Raw genomic sequence first — 16,615 nt, forward strand, 5'->3', positions numbered from 1 at the left:
CATCAAAAGCAGCACAGCTAGGAGGTTAAAGGAGGTGATTCTCCCCCTCTACTCTGCTCTTATGAGACCCCACTTGCAGTACTGCATCCAGTTCTGGGTCCCCCAACACAATAAGGGCAAGGACCTGCTGGAGTCCAGAGGAGAATCACGAAGATGATCAGAGGACTGGACCACCCCTCCTAACAGACAAGCTGAGAGAGCTGGGGTTGTTCAGCCTGGAGAAGAGAAGGCTCTGGGGAGACCTTAGAGCAGCCTTCCAGTACCTAAAGGGGGCTACAAGAGAGCTGGAGAGGAACTGTTTACAAGGGCATGTAGTGATAGGTAAAGGGGGAGAGGCTTTAAGCTGAAAGCGGGTAGGTTTAGACTAGACATTAGGAAGAAACTCTGTACTGTGAGTGATGAAATACTGGAACAGGTGCCCAGAGAACTTGTGGATACCCCATCCCTGGAATTGTTCAGGGTTGGGCTGGATGGTGCTTTGAGCAACCTGGTCTAGTGGAAGGTTGGAAGCAGGTTATATTTAGGGTCCCTTCTCACCCAAAACATTCTATATTTCTATGATTGTATGTGAGGCAGAAGCATGAAGTGAGAGAAAAACATAGTTTCAGAAGTAAAAAGGTCGTATCAGTCTAAATGGAACTACATGTTTAATTTTATAGGAATGTTAATCGGAAAGCATTCAGGATACACTTTATCAAAATCAAATAATAAGTCAGCAACTGCAATTACTTTCGGAACTATCTCTGCTGCAACTAGAATGACAACCTATTATCTTTGTGCTTTCTTGCACTCCATTCTTATTCCTTTTTGTTTGTTTTTTTGTTGTCACATTCCTGTTGTTGTTATTAAACACACAACTATGGCCCACATTTTTAACCCTGGGGCTACAAAACATGGCAGTTAAGAAGCTGCTTATACATCACAGCCCATCCTCAGCCAGCTCTAGTGTAACTGGGGTTTTGCTAAAATCCTCAGTACAATCTTCCATTCTCTGAGCTGCACTTAAGCCCATCTTGTGTAGTAAGAACGGGTTGTTATGCCCTACTGAATAAGCCCTGGAACCCAGCACATAGTCAGTCAATGTATATTTATGCTTGAACTCACATCAGCAGAAACAATGAGTACAAAAGGCCGTACATTATGGAGAAAAATAGCCACAAATACCTCTGGCACCTAAAAAAGTCACATGAAAACTGAACTCACTGAATATGAGTTACAAAAAGGATAAAATTCTAGTACTTATATGTCTTCTACTTTTAAATCCTTGATGATGCATTCAAGTCCCATTCCTCCACTCTTTCCATAAGAATGGAAGCTATACCAAATAAAAGGATAAATATCTCACCTATTCTGTGTCTTTGGTTGTTGGAAATTTAAGGAATTGAAATTCTTCCAAAAGAGACTTAGTAGTCAGTAAACACTACCTGTGTTCCAGCTGAACTTTGAAAGTGAACGTTGAAAGTCTTATCAGAGTTTCAGGTGATATCAGACAGCCCATAAACACACTGAATAAAAGTAATTACAAAGAATTTTATCTTGAAGGTGGAAGACAAATGCGAAACTGTCACCTTAACTCTGCTGCAAAATTGCCAGAAGGAAATATTGCTATTAACCTGACAGAGCAAAAAAGACTCCCATAAATGCTTGAGTGCACTTGTACTTCCCTGTTCAACCTTGGCAACTTCCAACTTACAGGTAACATCCATGTAGAGCTCAGTGCAACACACCTTACCTGACTTGACAGCTATTTCAGTAAGAGATTCCGGACACCCCCATCATAGAGAACCACAGAATAATCCACCTCTGGAAAAGTTTCTTCCTAGCTTCACCAAAAAGCAGATGTTTTTTGACCCAAACCCAAGAACTTTCCTTCCTTAGTGAGAATGCCATTCATTGTTTATGAACTGTGTATCAAGAGCATACATCGTCTTATATTACTATGAAATTTGCATTTCCTTGGGATCTGAAGTCTGCTTTTTCTTGTGTCTTGGAATATAAGAGAATATTTTCTTTTTTTTTTGGTTCAGAACTTTGGTAGAAGCCCTGAGTTCATGAATGTCTCCCATGTTACAGCTAAAAGAAAAGCTGCATGCCTTCTGCTGGAATCTCTCAGCACTCTGTATCTTATGTGACAGGTCAATCAATCACAATGGTCTCTCTTGACTGTAAAAAATGTAAGTAGCTTTAATAGGAGAAATTGAATCTAAGCAGAACAAAAAAATGGAATGCATTTTACATCACCATTCTCCACTTACCTACATAGACATGTCATTAAGTTTTCGGTTGCTACCACAGAACAGGTTCTCAAACCTAACATCCTTGTCATGGCATAATTTGCTGCACAGATTTTCAACTATAGATCACTTTTTTTGTTAAAATGCTAACAAAGTTCTTCACAGAAGTCAGAGCACAGAATTTTACCCCCAGGTTTTCAAGGAAGTCAGTTCATTAGTAAACCACAATGTCTTGTCTCCTCTGATTTAGATCTATTCTGTTAGGGGCTACTGCACAGTTCGACTGTGGCATCTGTTTTAGAAAAAAAACACATAGTCTGCATATCAGCCTCTGTGTCTTGTGCACGCTGCCTTACCATGAAATATGATCTATGGGTATATACACTAAATATGTATGCACACACAGCACTATATGCCAGATGTAAACAGGTCTTGCATGCTGATCGAGGTACCGATGATTTCCGCATAACCAAAACCTTTCACACCACAGAATTGCAGCATCACCTATAAATACGGTCAGCACTTGTTTCTGACAAACAAAAAGTCCCTCTAGTCAAGACAATGCACATACATGAACAAACCATCATATGATTGGAAAAGGTGAAAAAAAAATAGCTGTACTTTGGACTATTCAGCATAGACAGTCAGGAGCTGTGTTGACTGGAGTCACTGCTGGAATGATGTGTGGCTGTGGCTGATGTCCCACAGAAAAGACGATGGCAGGACATGTGTTTGGCAGTTGCAAGAACTGAAAAGTAGATTATGTCCACGAAAATGGAAAGCACTGTAAATATTCCTAGGGCAGAGAAGCTCCCAGTGTTGGGGAAAGACGGGTGGCATCACCGTGGCAGAGAAGCCCAAGAGGAGAGAGAGAGGAGTGGAGACACTTCACTTCTTTAAACAGGTGGCCATCTAGTCTTATGGCTTTTGTCTCCTCTTGCAGCAGCTACGTGCTAATTCAATTTATTCAGGAAAAAGATGGGAGAAAAAGCTCTTGCCCTTCACCCCTGGTTTCAGAATTATTGCGTCTCCTGGGGGGAAGGGTTAGACGGAGACATTTGGTTTGGAAATGACTCACTCGGCAGCGCTATGGAGCCGGAGGGTCTATTTTTAATATTTTTAAATGGAGAACTTACCCAGGTCTTATGCCAGCGCTGTGCTCCAAAGGCACCGCCGAGCGAGGGGAGCCGGCCCAGCCCGCTGCCTTCCGCAAGCCGCCCCCCGGCAAACATCCCCTTCGGGCCGCCGGCGGCATCGCCGCCAGCCCCGCTGCCCCCGGGCCGGGCGGCCCCGAGCCCCCAGTCCGAGAGGGGCCGGAGCCCGAGGTCGCGGCTCGCACTCACCCGGGGCCGGGCTGCGGAGCGGGAGGCGGCAGCGCCCCGATCCCCGATCCCCGATCCCCGATCCCCGATCCCCGCGCCCCGTGCCGCCGCCAGCCGAGGGACGGACGGATGGACGCGCTGCCTCCTCGGCGCGATCTGGCGAAATTTGCCACCCACCGGCCAGGATTTTACACTTCCTGGCGGCTGGCCAGCCCTGGCTTCTACAGCCTGCCCCGGGCTGGCTCCTCCCCGCCGAGGCAAGAGCCGGCCGGGCCGGGCGGAGTGGGGGCAGCCGCGTTGCTTCCCCCGGCTCCCACCCCGCTCCCGGTGGGGGTAGCCCGCACAGACCCGTCCTGTCCCGTCAGAGCCAGGAAGTGTAAATTCTTCTGACCTTTAGCCAAAGAAAGGGAAGGGTAAGGATGGAGGAGCTCCGGAGGCCCTTCCCGGGGAAGGGCGGCCAGCCCGGGTCTCACGGGGTGTTCCGTCTCCCCCGCCGCGCCTCCCCGGCCCCGCGTCTCGCTGACTCGGCCGAGAGATGCTGGACCTGCAGCCAGCTCCTCGCAGGCCCGGCTCAGGGCGTGGAATTTGCCTTCGCACCCAGCTACAGATAAAGAAATGGGTCGTGCAACACGAGGAAGGAGATGTGCCGTTTAAAGATAGGGCTTCTTTTATTTTGGTCTCATGGTTCAAGGTTCCTCTGGTAGCCGCAGCCCTGTGCAGTTTGCTCTGTTCTGCTGTCACAATCTACAAGCAGGTATCGGACAGGAAACTGCTGGAAAAAAATCACTTGTTATTCGGGATCCCTAAAGAGATTAAAAGCCACAATTAGCTGCAGACAGGGAGCAATCACATGGAACATGTAAGGCAAACAGTTATGCCGACTTTTGGAGAGCTACTCGTTAATTAAAACAGTAAAATTTTTACATGTTTAAAGGAGACAAACCAAACTTGTAAAATAGTGTAATTTTCTCTAACTGTTTAAGAGCCTTCTGTGAATTAGTTTATCCACAATACTGGTGATGCTTGATGACCCAATGCACTGCTTGTTAAGAGAATTCAAATCATAACTTTACAACTGAGTTGTATTTGGTCTTAGAATGAGAAAAGTTAATGCTACTCTGGAACCACTGTGTTAATCCATTAGCTCATACTAGGATCCTTTAACATTTTTAAGCCGTTCTGTAGATATCCACATCAAGCTTAAATGAGAACAGTTGCTGGATGTGTTTGGAGATGTATTCTCCTTTTCTATCTCTAGATGTGTAAAACAAATACTCAGGTGCTGTCAACCTTACCTGCTGGCCATTTCTACTACTAGTTATACAAATAGGATTTACTATTATGAACACAAAATCAGTGTCTGGGGCTTGCAGACAAAACACTGCAAGCTGTAGGAACATATACAAAAACACAGTTCCTGTCCCAGACTCATGTGGCATACGATGACAGTCGATACTTGTGCATCCTATAATATCTATTAATTTACTAACAATTAAAAGTGCACATTGTCATTCATTCTGCACCTGCTTTTCAAGCCAACAGTTACTTATTTCTCAGAGACAGCATTGCTGAAGTGAAGTTTGAATGGTGATCTCAATCTGTGGCTTATGATACAGCTGGGAAGTGACTGTCACTGTGGCTAGATTAACTGCAAAGCAATGATGTGATTTATCATACTTGATAAATGGGCCAGCAAAGATCCTAAGGAACTTGCAGGTGAAGAGAACAGTGATCTGACATAACTGTTCAGATGGCATGCTCCATCTGGGAGAAATTCCTAGGTTTTCTAAAAAAAAAAACAAAAAACATCAGCACACAAACTGGAATCTTTCCCCACATTTTAACTCACAGGATTATGAATCAAAATTTGACAATACGTTTCAGGTGTGGGACAAATTCCTACACATGGAGACTTGTGGAACTCTGAGTTTATGAGGGGGAAGCTGTTTGCCATTTGGTTCTAGCTTCAGGACTACCACTGAGGGACATCATTGCCACAACACGGACTTATTGTGACCATCCTGATGTGTGGCTGAACTCCCACCTGTGGGAGAAGAGGAAGGACAAAACTGAAAAGATCCCCACCACCACACCAGGAGGAAGGGGGAGGTCGTCTTTGATTTCCTCATTAGGAAGGAGTGAGGCTTCTGTGAAAAGGAAATAGTCTTTGTCACTGGGAGTGAGGGCTCCCAGTTATGCAGGAGAATAGGTACTGGGAAGACTTTAATATATGGCAAGAGCAGACAAGAAATACAACTAGAAACACTAGCCCAGTAGAAAAAAGATAAAATACTTAGGTGGGATTCATTTTACCTAACTTTAGCTCTCTGAGTTTATGTAAAACACCCCAAGCTTTCAAAGTTAAATAATGTAAGTCCTGCCCTAAAGCTTGCCCAAGTGGAATAAGGTTGCAGTGAAAGGGATCTGAAAAGAGTTATGTTTAGGTTGACAGATGAGAAAACTTATCTTTAATTGCTCCTTTTTCCCTTTTAGCTTTGATTTGAGAAAAAAAGAGAAGAATATGGTTTTCAAAGAAAGCTCCTTGCCTTACACAGGCAAATGATAATTTATAGATGTCTGCTCTCTGCCCCAAAGACGATACATGGTGCAAATGCACTACTGTGTGCTTTGTGTGAGTGGAATGGGCTCTTCTGTGGCCTTGTTCTACAGTGTCATCTCAGACTGAAAAGCAGGCAACTGACAACACCAGCGATGTTGCTACATTTATATAATGAACAGATATGTGAAAAATAGCTACAACCTTAATTTTGTTTTTGACACGCTGCCTTAACACCACATATCCTCTCTGTAGCACACTCTGTAGCAAGACTGAGCACACACATGTCCTGCTCTCACACAGCCTGCTGTTCAATACAAACCTAACCACAAGAGTTGTGACTAACAGATGTGACCTTTTATTAGTTTGCTTATAATGCACTTGATGATGGGACAAACCCACAATGTATCGCCTTTGCTTTGGCTGTGTGATCCAACAGGTCTTTAGCATCATGTGCTTCCCAGAAATGAGTTCTGGGAAAAGACCCACAGTGTGGTCTATGAGGAGGGCAATGAGGAGAGTCATCATTTCTGAAGAGCATTCCTAATTCTGGCACTAATTTTCGAAGAGCTGAGGGCTGCAGCTGAACCAGGCTATGTTTTATTCTTATCCTATGCACAAGGATCTCTTGCTCTTTCATCTGCTAGGATAGCCAATTTACTCCATCTGTCCAGTGTGGGGGGGAGGAAGGGCAATCAAGAAAAAGTTGACTCTAACTGAAGTGGATGATTTTGACAGCAAAGGCAGTAGCTACACTTGAGGTTGCCTTCCATATTCTCACAAGGAATGTGGGGCAAACAACTGAGGATAAGCTGGGAGCAGCAACCGCCTATCCCAACTCAGACAGTGAGGACAGTCCTCAGCGACATTGTGCAAATTATTTAACAATGCAATTCATCTTTCTCTTGGGACTGTAGTGAGAAAATTCCATGTATCAGTGATGCTGTGAAGCTTAAACAACTCTTTCAAAAATAATAGAAAATTTAAATTGTTCTTAAGCTGTCATTTAATGTTCATTTTTATAGTTTCAAGCCTGGGGAGGGGAAGGGAGGGGAAGGGAAGGAAACACCTCCAAGCAGTGGGGTTGAGGATACACTATTCTATCAATTTTACAAGTCAAAGCTCTGGCACAAGTGATATTCAGGAAACAAAATGTATTTCTACAGGGAAAAATGCAGCAATACTATACCTGTCAAAAAATAATTAAAATCCCAGCTACTCATAGGGAAGACAATTCTCAGAAGTTGTAATGCTGAAAGAGACCTAAAACAGCAGGAGAGCAGGCGGTAAATTAGACAGACCCATAATTTGACATGACAAGAGGGGAAAAAAAGGCAGAAACAAGAAAACAATGGGATAGTAGAGTTCATAAACAGAAACTGTAGCAAAGGCCTCTGTTACTGGTATTGTAGTGTAAACTCCCTGGAATACTGCATTCAAACCTGAATATCTTCTCATCAAAAAGACATCAGCAAACATAAATGAATTATTAAAAAAAAAAAAAGAAGTAATGAGGATTGATTTAGAGTCACTGTCAATGAGTTGAAAGAGCTAAATACAGATGTGCATGGGGTGTAGGACACAATGCTACAAAAAATAGACACTGTGGGAGATCAACTATTTTGGTTTACAGAAGTGAGAGAGTTAGTATTGCAAGGAAGGAGAAACTAGTATGAAACAAGGCAAAAAAAATTTGGATGAGTACTCTTACAATGGCTTGGCTGTAAGATCCACTGCCTGATGGAGAAGTTGCTCTGGGACACTTCTTCTTGCGGTATTTTAAATAAGCACAATACAGTATTTATCCCTTGGCCTACCAAGCACAGTGGGCTAGTTGATCTTTTACAGAGGAATTTTCCATCTCTAATTTCTGTGTTTCTAAAGTTTCCTCCTCTGTAGAGCACTGTTTGTCACGTCAGTGGCAAACCTCAAGGAGAAGACAAACAATATAGCCCACAGGGAGAGATCTAAACGAAGAAAATGGCTAAAGTATGTTTGTGTGTGATACTTTGCAGTCACACCACAAATCATAGCCAGGCAAAGGCAGTTGCAACCAGTATTTCTTACACTGACCTCTGCTAGAAACCATAATACAAATGTCCAAAGGTCACAAGCAAGCTTAACAGATTGTTCTTTCCATCCTCTCGCTTTAAGTCTTCCCATCCCACTCCTGACTTCATTTGTCTCTCCAGCATCTCCATCTGCTCCATCTGCCTCTTGCTTTTCATATCCAGGGTCAGTAAACTGAATCTTTAAATTCAGTACCTGGAATCCTGTACATCCATCCTGAATTCTCATCAACATCTTTTCTATACAGGGAGCTCGACCTGACTGTGCTTTTGGGGGCATTGGACAAAGACAATTGGAGCCAGTGTTGTGTTGATTGCACAGTGATACCATCCTGAGAGTCCAGGGGAACCTCACTGTGTGCTCTTAGTGTAAGGAAAGCCCTGAAGAGTAGCACTGCAAGCATCTCTGCCATGTGCACTGCCTCGCTGTGAGCCGGCTCCATGGGGCTCACTGTCAGGTCACTTAGGATCTGTAGCCTGTGCCAGTGAAGAGGTCACTGAGTAGGTAATTTGGGCGAGGTGACCAACAGCTCAGTTACCAGCTGTGGAGAAGCCTGACATTTCATATATCAACTGTTTGCTGGCACCAGCTTTGGGTTATATTGTCTTTCAAAGCTGCACACTCAAAAGAACATGCACATGGCATGAGACCTATTTCTTAAGTTAAACAAGTGATTTACTAGATGTTAGATGACTCTTACTGGTAAATGAATGCCAAATCATGCTGTTCTAATTACAGGAGGTTTCTAAGGTGCCTTGCTTTACTCATTCCTGACTTGGTGTGATTCATCTCTTGGTTTTCAGTCTACAATTTTACACTTTCTACACCTCTCTTGTGGATCATGCTATGCTCTGCAAGACAGAAGCACTCCAATGCAGTGAAAGCCACTACCAGGAGTAGAGTTCGCATACTGAGAAAACAACAGGCTTTCCTCTTTAAAACAACTAAATGCATTTGGCACCATCATTTTGATGTAGCTCTCAGAGCCAGCTGAAAACAAATCTATGTGGACGCAGCAGAAGTATACATTTACCTCCTGAGCTGACTGGCACAAGAATAGGTTTAGTCAGGGGCCAAGAAGAAATCATGTGTTGTACCAAAAGTTCACAGTAGCTCTTCCTATATTTATATACAGAAAGAATGTGGGAGGGACTTGAACCCTCCCAGCCATCCTGCAGTTAGTGGGATGATGGGCAGACATGCCTTTTCGTCTAGAAGCAGGGTTCTCACTTGTTGTTGTGTAGCTTATGTTACTGATTTGGCACAGTTGCTGACAACTTAACCTTATCTCCCAGGGGTGACCCTGCCTTCCTTGATAAATGGAGGAATGATAGAATGCAACCAGGTGCCATAGGTAAATTTACAGGTTTACAGATGGGTATTTATTTACTTGTCTGCCCTTGACTTCCACTGTAAATATCCTGTTGTTTCTTCCAGTTATAACAGTGCTATTCGAACCCACTGGAAGATACCTTTACTAGCTAAAGGATCTTATTTTGTCCAGGAATGTGGTTGTGCTGTGGGGCACAAGGCTGTGGAGCCACAGGGGAGAGAAGAAAACCAGAGTTTATCTGCACAGAGAATGGGACTGGTGGAATTAGTGAGTTTTAATTTGGTAACTGTATGATTCTTTCTGGAGCAGTCAAACTCTTTGAATAGACACTCTTGTCTTGCATAGGAGCATCAGTGGCTTGTGGCATAGAAGTGATGACTACAGTGAGACTGTACTGTAGGATTAAACTAGGGAGGCTGAGAAGGCTTGGTGGACAAGTGTGGGCATTTGAAATGTGGGCTGCATTTCAATGTACAGAGTAAGGTGCAAATACCTTACTCTGCCATATGCATGGCTTGTGGGAGGTATGTGGATGCTAGAGTGAAGGACAACTTTATGGAGTATTCCTCCATGTTATCAGATGCCACTGATCCCAAATTATCTATTTGTATCACATAGAGCCTTTGTACCACAAACACACCATAAAGGAAGAGGAAGGATATAAGATGCTAAAAGTGCTACATAAATGATGATGCAGACTGCATATCAATCTCCTGCATAGGAGGAGTCTTTGTGCACTTGAGGAATTCCACTTTTGATTGTCAGAATAAATGTATTTAACTAAAGAATCACATATGCACATGTTCAAATGGCTTATGAGCAACATTTTATGGTGGCCACATGACTGTGTGTACAGACATGCTCTCCTCCATTAAGCCGGCAGGGGTTTCTGAACACCAGCTGTGGAATCTGTCTCTATGGCTCTGTGTTTGTGTGGAGGACAGTCAAATCCCAACTATGCCAATATGAAGCTGGGCAAATTGGTTTGACACATCTCCAGTTCTCAGAATTTTTCTCAGTCCCTCAGGTTTTTGATTTATTTTCAGAAGCTCTCCAAGGAGACTGCTTTTTATGTGGAACTTACCATTCTGCCAGGCCAGACTGGAATTTCAGCCATTCATAAAGGAAATATGAGGTTTCGTGTGTGTGCGTGTGTGGTGCCAACTCACTAGAACACACACAGGGACAACACTTGGGCTTTGCAAGCAATAAAATTCAGCAAGTAAACCAGCTTGCCTCTTTTCCTTCATGTTCCCTCTCCCTCCCTTCCCCATTATTTTCACACCCTGCTGAAACATATGAAATGGCAAAAACATTCCAAGTTAAACAGTTGAACTCTGGATTATTTACCTAATCCATGCACACTGTGCCCTGGCCAGGCACCCTTTCTTCCATCCTTGCTCTGCAAGAGAAAGTACATCTGCCAGGTCATGGCTAAGGAAAGGCACAATCCTGAACCGTGAAGAAAGATAGCTCTAGTGACACCTCAGCAAAGCAATACCTGACTGGCACTACATTACTTCCCAGGTCAAGAGGTCTGGGACAAGGTACATAAGCAAAAAGCAACAAACTGTGGTGTTCCCCTGCAGCTGGGGAACCTGCTCCATGAAGAGACTCTGTATGAGGCTGCACACAGCCTAGCACACAGGGTTGTTCAGAGAGGGAGAGGTGGTGTTCAGGACTAGGCAGGGGATTTTGGAAGTGAGATGCAAAAGCAAGCGCACCTACGTGCTGACTGACAGATCCATTCTCACCACGAATTATCAACCTATTTAAAAATTAGTAGTACTATGTGGTGGGTTGACCTTGGCTGGACACCAGGTGCCCACCCAGCTGCTCTATCACTCCCCTTGCCAGCTGGACAGGGGACAGAGTAAGGTGGAAAAACAACTCATGTTGGGATAAGGCAATTTCTTTAAAGCAAAAAGCAAAGCGGAAGCTTGCACGCACAAAAGTGAAGCAAAGTGAAAGATAACACGTCTTATTCTCTACTTCCCATGAGCAGTGATGGTCAGCCACTTCCAAGAAGCAGGGCTTCAGTACACATAACAGTTCCTCAGCAGGCAGCCATTGGAGACAATGAATGCCTGCCCTCCTGATCCTTGCCTTAGCTTTTATATCTGAGCTGACGTCACATGGAATGGAATATCCCTGTGGTCAGTTTGGGTCAGCTGCACTACTTGTGTCCTCTCCCAAGATCTTGCCCTCGCCTGAGGAAGGAATGTTACAGCGCTGATGCTGTGCTCAGCAGTGGCCAAAGCATTGGTGTGTTACGAACACCCTTCTAGCTACCAATGCAAAGCACAGCAGTGTGAGGGGGGCTGTGGGGAAATGAACTCCAGCTCAGGCAGACCCAATACATCCTACCACTAAGAGAGGCTTGCTTAGTCTCTTGCTGTCTAATTATACAATTGTTACAAGCAACTGGAAATAGGAAACTTGTCTGTGATGCCTTAAGCCCCTAATGGTTTTTATTTTTCTAATACTTTTAAGTTTTATAAGTGGTGGAAGTAGACTCTAAAAGCAGCATCCCTTACATCCCTTTCCCTGTAGCACCCTTGTTTACACATTCCTTAACCCTCTTACCCCATTCTATGTACCCTATATCACTCCTACCCCCGAATCCAATAGAAATGTTTAGTCTCTTGTCAAGGCAAGGCCTAGACTGTTTGAAGAGTAGCGTATCTTGGCCTAAACCACAGAACACAGTCAAGAACTGGGTAACTATGTACCCTTTGTGCTCTGAAGAAGATGAAGATGGATGAATAGAGGGTCCCAAAATACATCCCAGACCCATTTCTCGGGGGTGGACCCGGGGCGGTCCAGAGTAAAGGCCACAGGGTGGACACATCTGGGATTGGATGGATGGTGTTACAAAATGTAGCATCTCGGGCACAGGGGGGAGCGTGTCTTGTAACATCTTTTGCCTTGGCATAATAAACCCTTTCCTTATCTCACCCCTAATTAACTGCTCCGGGAGATTTTTTTCAGCACCTAAATCCGACAGCAACATCTGATTGCATAAATCTGGCTCAGGTAGGCTAGTAGGGACCCCAGACAGCTTGCACTGGGTTACTAGGCAATGTAACTTACTAAGGGCCAGAATGGGTCCCTTTAGCTCAGTTTTCTCTCTCCGACAGTAGCCAAACATAGGTGCCTTAGGACCACAGGAACAGAAAAAGCATATAGAAAAAGGACTTCTCCCAGTCATTTCCACTACTATTTTCACCTATATTAGCTAAGTTAAAGGTAGCAAGAGGTGCTTCCTGCAGTTCACTCTTCCCCTATAATTGCAGATACCTTTGAATATAGTTTCACATCCATGTTTTCCAAAGTTTGTAAGGAGCAGATGTCTTCTTGCTGGAGAAAACTCCATGGCATATGTTCCTGATAGGAGGCAAAGAGAAAGAACAGTGTTAACATGAGTTAAGCTATGTTGCTGCCAAATACACAGTCACAGCCTGAGTTGCAAAGTCAATGAAGTCAATTCTAATTAGCTGTAATCTGATTCCATATTTCTCCCTTCTCTACACACAGTGGTCATAAAATTAACCAAATAAAAGTTTTCCCTGTTATAAATATGTAAAGGTTTAAATAAATAAATTTTAAAAATAATAAATTTAATAAATTTAATAAATTTAATAAAAATATTTTCTGTCACCTCTATTAGCTTTGAAAAAAGGCATTTTGCTGACACAAACGTATTTTTTTCATCTGATGAAAATTGCAGTATGTAGCAGTGCTCAGGATATGCACAGGATACAGACTGCCTGCACCTACCTTCTTGCATGACCCTGTAAGCAGGGAAAAGAGGACAGAAAGAATCAGGGTTAGCAGCTGACCCAGGAAGATTCAGAATTTAGTAGCTGTAATGTGTTATTACCACTACAATGAGCTTCCAGTGTTTACTGTACACATACAAATTGGTGTGCAGGGAGATGGGCTGTCTGAATAAATAAACAGAAAAGGCCAGGGTCCAAGTCAAACTGAACAATAGACTGGGGAGAATGCAAGACTCCTCTTTAGCTGGACTTCCCTCCAGGAAACCCAACTCATACTAAAATCCTCCTGTATCCTGTGCCCTAGCCTGGGGGTGTTGACTCAGTTCCAGCTAATCATGTAAATTGTATCTGCAGAAGGAGGTGAGTGCAGGCTGCTGGATGCTACCAAGAAAGTATTCTGAAAGAAACCTCCCGGCTCTAAGATGGAAAGAGAGTCGGCCTCAGTAGTTTGAGAGAGGTAAATCTGTTCAAGTGCCCCCAGACATGACTGTTTCTTTAGTCAAGTAGCTGACCATGCATCAGACCCAAACAAAATCAAAACTTGTGTCCTGCCTCCTTATCTTGAAAAATGAAAATGGTTGTCCAAACACAGTGATTCTCATAACTCCAGTAGAAGGAGATTTTTAGACTCTGAGACTCCCACTTCAAGACAACTGGGGCTTGAACTGTGCAGTATTTGAGGCTTACCTCTTTGGATTAGTAAGTTTCCTAAACATGAAGCTTCTCTTCAAGACATGAGAAACTAAAACATCCATTTTTCAAACTGTGGCTTTAAGCTGACCAAGAGAAAAAGAGAACTGGGAGAGAGGAAGTTTCTAGCTGAGAATCAATATGCAAGCCCAAAACTGGGCAGTAAGAAACCAGTTTCTCAGCCTTTTGCAATTAACAGGCCAAATAGTGCTTGAGGGAAAAAAAAAAAAAAGAAAACAAAAGTGGGAGGCTCTGGAACATTTTATACACTACTAATGTTTGCCAATTTGCTCAACAAATAAAGCACCTGACATCTGATTAATAAAAAGTTGTGATTTTAGAAAAATAAATTGCATGTTATAATCACAGCTATTTTAACTGGGATTTTAACTGGAGTACTTCTCTCTGACTTCCAACAGTCAGAAATCAGCAAGTATTCCATTGTCTGGACTCTTATATTTTATGGATTAACAGTGGGTCATAGTTCACAGATTGATTAAATTGATTCACATTGTTTTGGAGCTTGTAATAGTGGTCTTGAAAATCAAGGTAGCTACAGTCTCTGTGTGCTTTTGTGTTTTCTCTCAGAGCTCCTTTAATATGCTGCATATTCATATCTGAAGCTGGTTGGGTCACTATACTTGCCTTCTCAAAAACAAAGTAAAGCTTTTTTTTTTTTTGGAAAATAAATGAGATATTTTCATCTCTTTCAGCAAGATTGGAAGTAGACTATTCCTATTCTTACATTTCCTGTTCCAGGAAGGAAACAGGGGTTTAAAATTTTTGTTACTACAGACTTTTCTTTCCTAGTTGAATCAAATCTGAATCCGTGGTGATACTGAAAGAGTTATGCTTCCTGTTTGCTTCTGCTTAAGAAAAAAAGTTCTAGAATAAACTGCTGAAAACGCAGCTGTAACTAATTAACATCCAGCCTTCCTCAAACACTGTTTAACATTTACTTATCAATTGAAGTCCTTACATTGAACAGTATCTTAAATGCCTTTCCTTTTAAAAATGCAGACAGGAAAATTATCAAGGGTGCTATGCGTACTCTTTGTGTTCTACTATAAGAAACAATTTTTGTCTCGGACTTCTGCCTCAGTTTATTGAATTTGAGCATTTCAAGAATGTTTCCAAATGAAATGTATCTGGGAGGATCCTGAGTATTTAAAAATCACAATGAATCTTATAATAAAAGCAGAGGCAAATGCTAGTTAAAATCTAATTTGGGTTACAATATGCTGATTTTACCTGGACATGGAATTCTTTATGCAATTTCCTTTTTGTCCCCTCCTCTTCCTATAGTTACTGTAATTTTGTGTGCTGACTCAGTTGGCACATTCCAATCTGGAAGGGGCTGCATTTTCAGCAACAACTGAAGTATTTACCAGTTGTGTAAGTTGTGAAATATTTTAGAAACTACAGAACAAAATAACATCTTTTCCTCACCATCACCACCATTTACAGCAGTGACAAGTACCTTGCAGTGATATTGTGTAAGCACTAGTTCACTACTGATCACAGTCTACAGAGGAGCAAAAATTTCACTTGGTCAATGTCATTTATGGGCAAAATGAGAGTAAAAAACTTAAAAGCTTAATTTGCAGCAGGTCCTCTCAACTCCTCTTAAAAATCAGGTCAAGTTAAATCTGCATGGTAAGGTCAAGTAGACCAAGAATCTGCACAGTAGCTGCTCTACACACACAGTTGACGCTGAGGATCTGACATGCACACTATGCATGTTCCAGGTTTTTTTCAATTCAAATCACCTTCATTTGGGTCTCCTGGACTGAATGCCTACTGAAATCTAAGCATGTTAGGTACACTGCTGGAGAACATTTTCCATTTTAATTTCACTCAACAGAATCTAACCCCTCCACTCAAAATCAGCCCCTGATGCAAAATGAAACACAAGCAATAGAGAGATCAGGAGATTTGCATAAAAAATACACTTCTGCTCTAAACTAAAACACTAGTAGAGACACATCACAAGTATTGCTGTCAGGACTGCTGCAATGGCTGTGCTCTGTCCCATATTTACATCACTTCACTGCATATTACAGCCACAATGTAGAGAAAAGGCATCACAGACTGACACATGGTTTTGCTTTTTCCAGACTGGTACATGAGGTCCTACGTTTAGGCACATCTCCTGAGGTATAAAGTATCTATACTTGTCTAAACTATGGCAGTTTGTATCTGAAGGTATGAGAATTCCTTCTGCTTCATTTCAGGACACACTGACTCAAAACAGTTGGTGACCTGGAGCTGCTTTACTACCAAAAACCTGTGTTTGTGTTGCTCATTTAAGCATTGTTTTTACTGCTGGAAGAAATTTTTCTTGAAAGTAGTGCTTCAGCTCCATGGTATTTGTGTCACTGCATAATGAAGTTGCATAACATTACATCACTGTGTATTGGCAAGATATCGCAACATGAGGATTCAGGCAGCAGTGCTCCCATGTAGCACCGGTATGAAGAGTTACAGGAGAAAGTGGAAAATCCTTTAAGGCGTGGTTTACACCACTGTATTTACACTGCCCTTTATAATCACAGGTTTGTACAGTGTGTGGACAACTGAAAATATAAACTCAGTCACCAATGTCCAGTCCTTCTGTTACATGCAGA

General features: G+C 42.7%; 1 protein-coding gene across 4 annotated transcripts in view; it reads right to left on the minus strand.

Annotated features, from left to right (window-relative positions):
- PRR5L (proline rich 5 like) overlaps positions 1-4,083 on the minus strand; it is a 43,233-nt gene extending 39,150 nt beyond the window's left edge. For 2 of the 4 annotated variants that reach the window (XM_051804143.1, XM_051804139.1), the window contains exon 1: positions 3,371-3,571. The gene's annotated coding sequence lies outside the window, so the exon portion shown is untranslated. The other 2 variants (XM_051804141.1, XM_051804142.1) reach the window with 2 other exon arrangements.
- Between the last annotated feature and the right edge of the window lie 12,532 nt (positions 4,084-16,615).

Source organism: Manacus candei, unplaced genomic scaffold (assembly GCF_025592945.1).
Source record: "Manacus candei isolate 608988 ecotype Guabito, Panama unplaced genomic scaffold, ASM2559294v1 h1tg000060l, whole genome shotgun sequence".
Taxonomy (NCBI): Eukaryota; Metazoa; Chordata; class Aves; order Passeriformes; family Pipridae; genus Manacus; species Manacus candei.